Source organism: Rhinoderma darwinii, chromosome 11, assembly GCF_050947455.1.
Source record: "Rhinoderma darwinii isolate aRhiDar2 chromosome 11, aRhiDar2.hap1, whole genome shotgun sequence".
Taxonomy (NCBI): domain Eukaryota; kingdom Metazoa; phylum Chordata; class Amphibia; order Anura; family Rhinodermatidae; genus Rhinoderma; species Rhinoderma darwinii.
Genome location: NC_134697.1, coordinates 64,602,320 through 64,614,438, shown reverse-complemented (window position 1 = coordinate 64,614,438; position 12,119 = coordinate 64,602,320).

Genomic DNA, 12,119 nt, shown 5'->3' with positions numbered 1-12,119 from the left:
GCAACCTGGGCTTCCATAACACCTCAACAGTGCCACAGGCTGATCACCTCCATGCCACGCCACATTGATAACACATCAGCAGTGCCACAGGCTAATCGCCTCCATGTCACGCCGCATTGATGCAGTAATTCATGCAAAAGGAGCCCCGACCAAGTATTAAGTGTATATACTGTACATACCTCTCAGTAGGAAAACATTTCGGTAATAAAAATTATTTTTGAAATTGGGTTTATATAATATTCTAGTTTTCTGATACTCTAAATTTTGGGTTTTCATTAACTGTTCCCATAATCATCAACATTAAAAGAAAAAAATGCTGGTAATAGATCACTCTGTGTGTAATGAATCTATAATATATGAGAGACACTTTTTGAATTGAATAACAGAAATAAATTAACTTTTTGATAATATTCTAATTCATTGAGAAGGACTAGTATATATATATATATCTCAAAGAAAGAAGGACAGAGAGAAAAATAAATTGTGGGTTTGCTTAAATTTTTGCATGAGTAGCTTCATGAAGATGAGTGACTCACAAATACTTTATCCACAACGGGGTGTCTATAATCCTGGCAACTGCGTGGATGAGATAATCTGTTGTTATAACACGCTGACCAATATCTAATTCTAAAGAGATTGAAATGGTGTTTAAATTGGAATTAATGTGCCAGGTGCCTTATCAGCTTTATCTTTCTTGCACTATCCCTTCCTCGTTGAGAATTGCATTGAAAAAAAAAAATCAAATGCATTTTCCCAATATTCTGTCACTGAACAAGAAAAAAAAAAATTCCCTGAAGACCGTCCAGTTCTAATCCATTTAAACCCAATCCAAGAAGCACAGACAATCTGTAATGACCCGACACCAATTCTCCCTTCTGAAGTCACAGTGCCTTGGATGAAGACAAGGGATGAAAGGTGCTCAGTGCTGTGTGCCTAATGTGGCTGTCTGAATTTATTTATTAAAAACCATCCCCCAATGTACCTTAGGAAATCATCGAAGGATAACTTGCCGGCCGTGTAACAATCAAATACACTATAAATTGCTACCATCTAGGTATAATATTGCTTCTGCTGTTTAACTTTTTATATTGGCAGCAGGAAATTCCCATTTTATATACTTTCAAGAATAGATGGCAAGTTCAGCAGAGTTTACAATCCAAATGTGATTTAATATTCCTCATTAATTGTGATTGAAGATTATATGAAGAATGCTGCAGGACATATAGTATGCAGACCCATATTAACAACTAATGAATTTCACAATTATCTATTACATATTTAATTTAAAAGAAAAAAATATTTATTCATTTTTATTACAATTAGAGTTATTTTAATATCGAGATTTGTGCGTCATATCCATAGTGCTATTTTCTACCTGACTGCTTAAATTGAAATATATGGAAACTGTTTGCTTTGCTACTTTGCCGAACATATGTTTGGGCTGTTACATGGGAATTCTTCCCTTAGGCCCCATGCACATGACCGTAAAAATTCTCCGAAATGCGTTCCGCAATTACGGACCCATTCACTTCTATTAGCCGCGGACACCTTTCCGTATCGCTACGGATGAGTGTCCGTGCCGTAAAAATGTTCTGAGAATTATGGAACATGTCCGTTCTTCTGCATTTTACGGGCCGTGCTCCCATACTTTGACCATCTGCTGTCGAACCTCTGTCCTGGAATCACCTTACAGGACACCAACATATAATGGTGCATCTCTACGAGGAATGGCTCATCGTCACCTTCAAGTAAGAACACATAATGTCCCCTGTGCCCATTCCCGCCATGCACTGCTACAGTTATTATAACCATACTTGTCCCCTCTGTCCATTCCCGCCATGTCCTGCATTACCGTAGTTGTCCCCTGTGTGTACTGGTGTCCTGTCACCCTGAACCAGCAGTACTATTTTTTTTGTTTTCTTCACAAATTGCTGGTAACCGGCAACTCATTTGCATCACCACATTTTGAGTTTTTGCTGGGTTGCTCCACCATTTCGCAGATCATCTGTGTGACCTGCGAAGTCATCTGGCAGCGTCTGAGAGCGGCGGTGATGCCACAGCCCAAAGCAGAAGATTGGCTACGGATTGCTGAGGGCTTCTACCAATCTGCACAGTTTTTAGTTAGGGACTCGCAAGAGAATGAGGACCATTGACGTTGGTTGCGAGCTTAAGTATTTCTGCACAATTCCTTTTTTATATATTTTTTTATTAACATTTTTCAAATACTTTTTTTATCCTTTTTTTTCTATAATTTTTTTTTTCTTAATAAACACTTTTACATTTTTATAAAAAAACATTTTTATTGCAGAAAGTAATGTGTACAGAAATACAAACAAATGCCTCATGTATGATGTTTATATCAAAAGTATAGTTTTTTTTTTAATTAAGAAAAAGAAGACATCTTTTTCTTTTTTTTTTAAATTAACACCTTCCCTCCGCAGCCATTTTTCGGATTTTCACTTTTGTTTTTTCCTCCCCACCTTCCAAAAGCCATAACTCTTTTATTTTTTCAATCAATATTGCCGTATGAGGGCTTGTTTTTTGCGGGACGAGATGTAGATTTTCACAGCACCATTTTTTGTACCATATAATGTAGTGGGAAACGAGAAACAAAATATATGTGGGGTGGAATAGGAAAAAAAGAGCGATTCCTCAAACTTTTGGGTGGTTTTGTTTTTACGGCGTTCACCATACGGTAACAACGGCATGTGAACTTTATTCTGCGGGTCAATACGATTAAAGCGATACCAAATTTATATAGTTTTCTTTATGTTTTACTATTTTTACAAGGAAAAAACTGATTGTTAAAAATAACATTTTAGTTTTGTCGCCACATTCTGAGAGCCATAACTTTTTTATTTTTCTGTGGATTTAGCCGTGTGAGGGTTTATTCTTTGCGGGGCAAGCTGCAGTTTATATTGGTGGGAGAAGAAGGGACCAAAAAACAGCAATTCTGATGTTCTTTATTTTTTATTTTTTATTTTTTACGGCGTTCACCGTGCGGACTAAATAATGATATATTGTAATAGTTCAGACTTTTACGGATGTGTCAATGCCAGTTATGTTAGCTTTTTATTTTTTTACATTGTGTTTGAGGGAAAATGGGAAAAGGGGGGTTCTTTGAGCTTTTCATTTTTTTCTTTTTTTTTATTTGTTAAAAAAACTTTTTTTGACTGTTTTTTACTTATGTATTGCAGTATATCGCGATTCTGACAAACTCCTCATAGGAGTACAAAGATGGTGGACCTGACGGACTCAGATCCCCAGGCAGCCGTGCCAACCAACGGTTCCCCCCAATCTTGCTGCGGGGGGGGGCCGTTGGGACGTTACAGGGGGTCGCCCCCCTGTTTCTAGTCATTTAGATCGCTATTGAAAGCGGCATTTAACGGGTTAAACAAACGGGATCGCGCTCGTTACCCGGAAGTGTTGGCTGTAACACACAGCCAACACACTTGCTCTATGGAGCGGTCTCAGCCTGTGAGCCCGCTCCATGTTCCCTAACCCGGCGTGCGCCATATATATACGGCGGATGTCGGGAAGGGGTTAAAAAAATAAAAAAAATATATATGATTAATGTGGTGTGTTGTGTTCTTCAAATTTCATTGTCCATCTTGGATATTTCTGGCATATTTAAAAAAATGACATGAATGTCCAAGATGGATTAACACCTTATGACCTGCATACATGTGTCACGAAGGGTCTGTGAACCCACTGGGCCGTACCGCCTTGGCGGTATGACAGCTGGCAAACAGGGCGCAGGTCAATATCTATAGTTCGCATAGGTACCTGTCGCAGCACGGACAGTAGCAAGGCAGGCTCAGCTGGGACTAGGCAGCAGGTGGACGTCAGGTGAGGTGAAGCAGGTCAGGAGTGGTATACAGCAGGGCACGACTTTGGCTCAGCACAGTACTCGACCAGGATAATATGGAATGCAGGGAACAGGAACAGGAACACACTAGTAGACCATTTCATAGACAAACTAGGGAAACAACAACAACGCTCAGGCATCAAAGTAGGGGGCTGTACCCCTCTTATAGTCCAGGTTACTCATGGCCTGATGGTCATCAAACTCTACGGGATCCGGCTGAGGTGAGTGGAAGCGAGCGCTAGCGTCTCCTGAGGAGGAGACTGGGACAAGCGCTTGCCGACTCGTGGCTGCGGCTGTCAGGGGGAGATTGGAGCTGACAGCCCGCAGCCATGGACATGACAACATGTAACATACAACACAAATACAGAAACATCATACATACAGAACGTTAACCATACATTAGACATACCGTACATAATTTTAGCAGATGAGCACATACATTTTTTAACAAAAAAAAGATATTTTTTTTCCAACAATTTTTTTATTTACAACAAAAATATGAACTTTTTAACTTAAATGAGAAATATAAAAAAATGAGAGCTCGAAAAGATCCATTTATCCTACACCTTGCATACTGGATCCATGATGTTCCCCACTAGGCCCTTGTGTAGAATGAATATAAGTAGAAAAGTGTCCACTACGACGATCCTGGCTGTACTGTGGCTGTGGGGAGGCGTAATAACCCCTGTAGGTTGTTGGCCTTGGTGGTGGAGTTGGAATTACTGTGGTGTTGCTTTGATCAACCAGCCTGTCCCGATGCATCTCTATATCATGGTAAAGTTCCATTGGCGCAGCACTGAAGCTGAAAACCTGAATCACTCCAATGAGAGCCGTCACAGTATAGTAGGTGGTCGCGGGGGACATCCGTTAGGTGCATGGCCAACACTTGTCCAAAAGTGTCCAAAACTGTCTCCTGATTTCTTCTGGACAAGTGGGCCAGCACCTGGGCATCTATTTGCTCTCTTGTTTGGAGCTGGCTGCGACTCCGCTTGCGGCCCCTGGGTCTGGATAGAGTCTGGTCGCTTTGCTCTTCCTCTTCCACTTGCTGTGGCTGCTGTTGTTCACCAGGCTGGGAGAGTCCAGCCACTGGAGACTCCACAATCTGGCTCTCAGCAGAGTCCTCCAAATCATACAGACTATCTATTGTTCTATGATTGAATACAGAGATAATAGATTATCACTCTCCCCTACAAGCTGCAAAACAAAAAAAATAAAGTTAGCCATAGTGACACACCTAGGTATGTATATATGATAGATGGAAGTCTGATATGTCGCACAGGTATTCTTGTGACATAGCAGAGCCCCATGTGTACACAAGAGCTCTAACTACACATAAAAAAAACACATTATGTGACAGATAGGAGTCTGCTATGTCGCACAGGAAATAGCAGAGCCCCATGTGTCATAAAGAACAAAACAATTATTAAAAATAAGCATTTTTATACTTACGGCCCAATATCCATTACATCTTTTAAGAAGAGCAGTTGCTCTGTATAGAGATATGGCTTCTTATTTAATCCATCCCCACTGCGGCCCTAGCTCTCTTCGGAACTGGTCTCTGCATGTATTCCACCTAATCTTTGCAACGTTGTGTAAAGGATCTGCCAGGCACAGCTTCGGGGTTAACGCCCATAGGTAATCAGTCGGCACCTGAGTCTATGTCTCTGAGACTGACTCCAGCTTCCACCACTCAGGCTGGCAGGCTTAGGAGTGGGAGAGCCTATCGCAGCCTGGCCACACTCAGCTAGCTCCCGCCCTCGGTCTATTTATACCTGCCTTTCCTGTTCCTCCTTTGCTTGTGATTCTTCTCGTGTGGTTTCCGGGCCGAGCTACAGCTTCTGACTATTTGATCCTGCTCCATACTGACCCTGGCTTACTGACTACTCTCCTGCTCTGCGTTTGGTACCTCGTACACTCCTGGTTTGACTCGGCTCGTTCACTTCTCTTGTTGCTCACGGTGTTGCCGTGGGCAACTGCCCCATTTCCCTTAGCTTTGTGTACCCTTGTCTGTTTGTCTCGTGCACTTACTGAGCGTAGGGACCGCCGCCCAGTTGTACCCCGTCGCCTAGGGCGGGTCGTTGCAAGTAGGCAGGGACAGAGTGGTGCGTAGATTAGGGCTCACTTGTCCGTTTCCCTACCCCTATCATTACACGTTGCCTATAGAAAAAAATAAATGTATTACGTATTACGGTCCTCAATTACTGAGAATTTTTACGGTTGTGTGCATGGGGCCTTAGTCTTTAGGGTATGTTCACACGTAGAGTCAAAAACGTCTCAAAATACGGAGCTGTTTTCAAGGGAAAACAGCCCCTGATTTTCAGATGTTTTTTGAGCAGCTCAGCGTTTTTCGCAGCGTTTTCGTGGCGTTTTCGCTGCGTTTTTTACGGCAGTTTTTGGACCTGTTTTCATTGGAGTCAATGAGAAAACGGCTCCAAAAACGTCCCAAGAAGTGTCCTGCACTTCTTTTAACGAGGCCGTCTTTTGACAGCGACGCGTAAAATGACAGGTCGTCGGCACAGTACATCGTAAAGCCCATTGAAAGCAATGGGCAGATGTTTGCCGACGTATTGGAGCCGTTTTTTCAGATGTAATTCAAGGCGTAAAATGCCTCCATTACATCTGAAAATAGGTCGTGTGAACCCAGCCTAAGTTTAATAGGGAGCTGAAATGTATACATAAAGCATACCTAACTTTTTAGGTGACATTTCAAAATAAGCCGTCACATGTATGTACATGAGGAATAACCCTATTTCTGGCCATTATTTATCAGTGTTCCCCACTGCAAGCTCTATCTCTAATTCACAGTTGACTTAAAGCTAGTTAGCGAAGCCTAACGACTACCATGTCTTCTATACAGAGCACACATCGAAGAGGAGAATCCTGCTCTTTTATGTCTTCATATACATATATATATATATATATATATATATATATATATATATATATATATAGAGAGAGAGAGAGAGAGAGAGAGAGAGAGAGAGAGGCTGCAGCAGCTTGGAGGAGATTATGCAGCAATAATGAGTAGTATAGATGAGAATCCAGCACTGGGGTTAGACTTACATCTTACCAGTAACATCTCTATGTGTCTCTCTATGTTTCTACTTCCTCCCCTGCTCACCCTTCCACTTGCTCAGCCGTCCTCCCTCCCCCTGCTCAACCATCCCCTTTTCCCCGGCTCAAACCTTCCTGCTACTCAACCGTCCCCTCTCCCCCTGCTCAACCCTCCCCCTGCATAGACTTATATGCAACATGTGTTGCTGACTCACTCTCTTTCTCTCTCTGCTCCCTCCTCCTGCTCCCCCCTCCCCTCTTCATAGAAAGTTATTGCCATTAAGGTGGTACCCCCACCTTCTGCAGCCCGTCAATTATGCTCTGTAACCAGGATCAGCCAATGCTGATGCAACAGGGGTGGACAGCAGATTACAGGGAGGGAGACACCAAGTGGCAGTAATTTCACACACAATTTGATAGATAAAACAACAAATTGTAACAGTAAGTAAATTGCAATATTTGTTTTATATCAGGTACACTATTAGATCAACCTATGTTTTTGAAAAGTTAGTGTCCATTTAAAGGGAACCTGTCACCAGCATTTCACCTATTAAACCAGCACTACCTGGTGGTAGTGGGTGAAAAATCATTTCTATATAACCTATAATTGTCTTCTTAGTCGGCTCTGTAGCTTTAGTATTCAGCTTTTTAGTGTTCCCACACCTTATGCTAATGAGCAGAAAAGAGTCAAATCTTCATTTGAAAAGAGTCAAATCTTCATTTGAAAAAAGTCATATCTTCATTCCTCAAGTCTTTCTGAGTTTTCCTCGCCTCCTTACTTTTGATTGACAACTCCTCGTCTTCCCCCAGCACACAAAATCCCACGTTTGTGTATTGATATCCTCTTCTGGGATGTGCGCATAAAGTGACACCGGATTATTATGATAAAAGACGCAAAATGTTGGCAGACCGTTATTTACAGTTAGAGAAGGAGTTTAGGAGAGGGGATAACGGAAATGAACTTTTGATAGCAGCGGCCAGTGAGGGATAAGTAAAGTTCAATAGGTGAAATGCTGGTGACAGGTTCCCTTTAAAGGGAACCTGTCACAGGGATTTCACTTATTAAACCAGCAATATCTGGTGGTAGTGGGTGAAAAATAATTTCTCTATAACCTATAATTGTCTTCTTAGTCAGCTCCGTAGCTTTAGTATTCAGTTTTTTAGTGTTCCCACACCGTATGCTAATGAGCATAAAAGAGTCATATCTCCATCTGAAAAGAGTCAAATCTTCATTCCTCAAGTCTTTCCGGTTTACCCCACCTCCTTACTTTTGATTGACGGCTCCTCGCCTTCCTCCAGCAGAAAACATCCTGCGCTTGTGCATTGATGTCCTCTTCTGGTGTGTGCGTACAACGGGACACCGGATTATTACGATAAAAGGCGCAAAATATTTGCAGACCGTTATTTACAGTCGGAGGAGGAGTTTAGTAGAGGGGATAACGGCAATTAACTTTTGATAGCAGCGGCCAGTGAGGGATAAGTAAAGTGCAATAGGTGAAAGGCTGGTGACAGGTTCCCTTTAAGGGCAGTTAGGTGACTGGCGGACCAGAGATACACTAAAATGGCTGACTATGGATCCATATAGCTGTCCTCACAGGAAGAGTGCATAATGATGCTCTATCAAGTGCAGGCAAAGAGAAGGCGAACTTTCAGGAGCACACTAACTTTATCAAAATAACATTGAAACATTGTAATACAGTATAGGGTATAAGAAATGTGTTTGGTGTTTTGTCAGGCATCACAAGATATCAAAAAGGAAAACACTTGCTTCCAAAGGTATTTTTTTGGAAAGTGTTTCAAGTTCTCATAACAACTGGCAAGAAAAACAAAATCCACACGACTCTTATGTCTGCTTCCAATTTCCTTGTGGTGTTTTTCACAGCTGCATAAAAACACTTTATCAGTAAGAAAACACAATCATGTTAACTATTTATTTAATGTACTTGCTTTATATTTCTATTTTGGAGCAAGGGCTATAAAGGGAAATGTATACTATGGTTGCACTGACTTGTAATATATATGGTAGACGACAGGTGTATTTACTCATGGGTAATCACTATCAACATAGAAGTACACAATGGATAGATAGACAGTCAACGAGTCATAACTATTTTGTATTATTATTTTATTATTACATCTTATGTTTTTCTCTCCGTCTCCTGATCTCCTTTAGCAATGTACAGTAAATATTGTAGACTAAAACCCCATCACGCTGAATAAGTTTTTTTGGCAACAAACGAATGATTGTTGATTTATAAAGTTGTTGCTGAGAATCTGATGGTCAATTTATCAGGACGATACTCGCTGTCCATGGGGAGGAAACTTCTCCCTGCTGGGAAAGGAGTGCCTTTGTTGCCTAGCTTGCGAGAGCCATGTGTTAGGAAGCAATAATACCTAAAGTAAATATCGCTACGAGCAGAATTTCCAACTACCAGTCATGCCTCTGATTACAATAACCAACATGATGAAGATCATAAACAATACTTATATAATGAGACTTCATTTACACTGGCCAATTATAGTTGCAATTTCTTGCAATAGTTGGCTGCTTGCTCAGCTGTTTCCGTTACTCACATAGAAATGAATAAAAAAAAGCTGTGCACATGTGCAGTCACCTCTCCATGAATCCTCTGCTTAGATGTGGAGGCCTATTCTCTAAGCGGAACAGGGTTCAAAGAACCTCCGTTCTGGAGATAGGTGTGGGTCCCAGAGAAGGGTCCTGTGGATATGCCATAAATGTCTATGATGGGAATAACGCTTTATCTGTTCTAATATAAAGAAACTTGGCACGCTAATTTGATTTGCAAAATATTGTGCGGTTTATTTTCCATACGATACATAAGTAGCTATTAACATAACGTTGCAGTCTTAATTCAGACCTTCATCAGACACTACAAGTATATAAATCAATAAGGGAATACATTAATGACATAATGACATACCCCAAGTATAGATACATCATAAAAATGAACAATATAATACATGTCCACATATGTATATACTCCTCATGTTATGAGGACATAGTGAAACCTATTCATGTTAGGAAAAATAGGAAAAAACTCTCTGATATCAGTCGGTGAGTCATGAAATTCTAACAAGTCAAATAATATTTCAAACACAGAGAATGTTTCAAACTCAATGATGTGGGGAGAGATAAGGGAGGGAAATTGGGTACACATAGAGAATATGGTGTAAATATTCCATATTGTAATATGTTCGTGACAGTGTAAACTACTAAATAGAATGAAAGAAGTGAGAGCAAGGCACACTCTAACACATCATTCTTGGTAGTGGAACGTTAGCAGTTATAACAGGATCCTTATTTAGAAAGAAATCTTACATGTCTTATGGGTGATATGTGAGTTCAATAAACATGTAAAAAAAAAACAAGTAACTATCTATGGGATTGGTATAAAGCAAACAAGTGTAATTAGCCACTAAATGGCAGTAGAGGGATATGACTCAGAATGGTTCTTCTGCTTGGTTCGAAGGGCCCTTTCTGCGACCTCAGTCGCTGCTCGAGCATTGAGCTGTTTGATTGAATTAGGCCTCATGCACACGGCTGTGCCTGTAATCACGGCCGGCCGCCGATACCCACGGGCCACGGGCCGCATTTTTGTGCCGTGCTACCATACAAAGTATGGGTGCACGACCCGCAAAATCCGAAAAGTAGGACATGCTCCATATTTCCCGGCACAGTTCTACGGAAAGGTGTACGCAGCCAATAGAACCAGGCGGATTTGTAATTGCGGACTGTATTACCGTCCGCAATTACAGAGTTTTTTTTACGGTCATGTGCATGGGGCCTTACGCGGTGGAATTAAATCCCCATGTCCCTGATCACATGTGTTGTGCGTGATGGCGTCACACAGTCTGAGCACTTCCAATAGGACTGCATCCCTCTCTAAAATAATTATCTCTATAATCAATCAGTATGACATCCCCATTTAAATATAATATCATAAAAAAACCTCTGTTTTTCATAGTCCCTGTTCATACCCAACGGTTCCAATGATTGTAGTCTGTGTATCCAGAAAGCCTCCCTAATCTTAAATTTCCTAATCCTATTTTCACCCCTACGTGGGACCTGGATTTCTACCTGAAATCTAAGCTGTGCTATGTTATGTCTCTTTTGGGCGAGTGTAATGGTACTGGCAATAAGAGATTCCGGTAATGGATTGTAGATTAATGTTGGGAGATGCTATACGTTTGGTGGTTTCGTCCCTGTATACGAGGCCGCATGGACATTTTATGAGGTAAATGACAAAGTTGCTGTCACAGGTGAAGTCGCGAATAGGGAAACTCTTTCCGGTCTGAGAATGCCTGATTTTATCACTACTGAGGACATGCCAGCACTGCAAACAGTGGAGGCAGGGGAAATTGCCCTTCATGGTGGTACGTAAGAATATTTGTCTAGGTAGAATGCTATTGTATCCTTCATCTGCCTTAATAAGCATGTCCCTAAGATTCCTCGGATGTCTATTAGTGGGTTAGAAAATGCCTCTACTGTGGGGTAGGCTTTGGTTAAGAGTTGCCAGTGTCCCCGGATTATATTAAGGACCCTATCACCATAAGGATGGTAAGTGTGTACAAAGGCTACTCGCTTACCCATCTGTCTCCTAGCTGTACTGGAGGGATTCTGAGCTTCTCTAGGTAGTCGTGGTGGATACCACGTTTTAAAAGGTTGTTTGTCATTTTCTCAATCTGTACTTTCCTCTGAGGTATCGTGTCTACTATCTTATTGACCCTCTCATATTGTGATCTTGGTAAGGATTTTATGGTGGTGGCAAGGTGGAAGCTGGAAATTAGTAAAAGGCTATTCCTGTCAGTCTCTTTTGTATACAGATCTGTTCTCAGATATCCCTGTTCGTCCTTGGATACTAATATGTCCAGGAAGCTGACCTCTCGATGATCTGTGTGCATAGAAAATTGAAGATCTGGCCAGATGGAGTTCAGAAAGCAGAGAAAATTGTATAAGGATTTCTGGGGGCCCCTCCATATGCAAAATATGTCATCAATATATATTTTCCATGTCGTAGAATATTCAATGAATAGCTCGTTGGTCTATAGAAAAGTTTCTTAGAAGTCAGGCATATAACAATTCGCATATGATGGGGCCACATTAGATCCCATCGCGGTCCCCGGTATTTGTAGAAAAAAAATTGTCTTGACAGTGAAAGAAATTGTCAGTAAGGAC